We start from the raw sequence: 462 nt of genomic DNA, 5'->3' as shown, positions 1-462 counted from the left end.
TCTCAAATACAGCAAGAAATCGTTTAAACTCTTGAAAAGATGCACGCACCAAATTGAATAATTGATAGAATAAATCGTTTTCCAGGAAAAAAAAGGAAATTAATCTTATGGAAATTATTTTAATGCATTCTCTAATCCTACTTTATTTCTATTTCTAAGAGTAAGAGTCAGCGCCTCACATTTGAAATGTGCCTTCTCTCTCTTTTAACTAAACATAATAATAATAATAATAATAATAATAATAATAATAATAATAATAATAATAATATTGCTGTTGTTTGTTATTAATGTGTGGAATTAAATATATTTGAAAAATATCATGACTGGAATAGAAAATCACTGAAAAAAATAATAAAGATTCATTACCTAAAAAAGAAATGTGAAAATTCCAATGTACTAATAACTGATAGACCGATAGATATAACTTCTAAATGCTTCCATTGGAACTCTGCAACTGGTACT

General features: G+C 25.5%; 1 protein-coding gene across 1 annotated transcript in view; it reads left to right on the top strand.

Moving 5' to 3' along the window:
* Positions 1-397: 397 nt before the first annotated feature.
* Positions 398-462, top strand: part of LOC107469512 (anthranilate synthase alpha subunit 1, chloroplastic-like) — a 6,593-nt gene continuing 6,528 nt past the window's right edge. Inside the window, exon 1 of the mRNA XM_016088880.3 lies at positions 398-457. The gene's annotated coding sequence lies outside the window, so the exon portion shown is untranslated. The remainder of the gene's footprint in view (positions 458-462) is intronic.

The sequence above is a fragment of the Arachis duranensis genome, chromosome 10 (genome assembly GCF_000817695.3).
Source record: "Arachis duranensis cultivar V14167 chromosome 10, aradu.V14167.gnm2.J7QH, whole genome shotgun sequence".
In the NCBI taxonomy this organism is placed as follows: domain Eukaryota; kingdom Viridiplantae; phylum Streptophyta; class Magnoliopsida; order Fabales; family Fabaceae; genus Arachis; species Arachis duranensis.
This window is presented reverse-complemented; position numbering and strand designations above follow the sequence as displayed.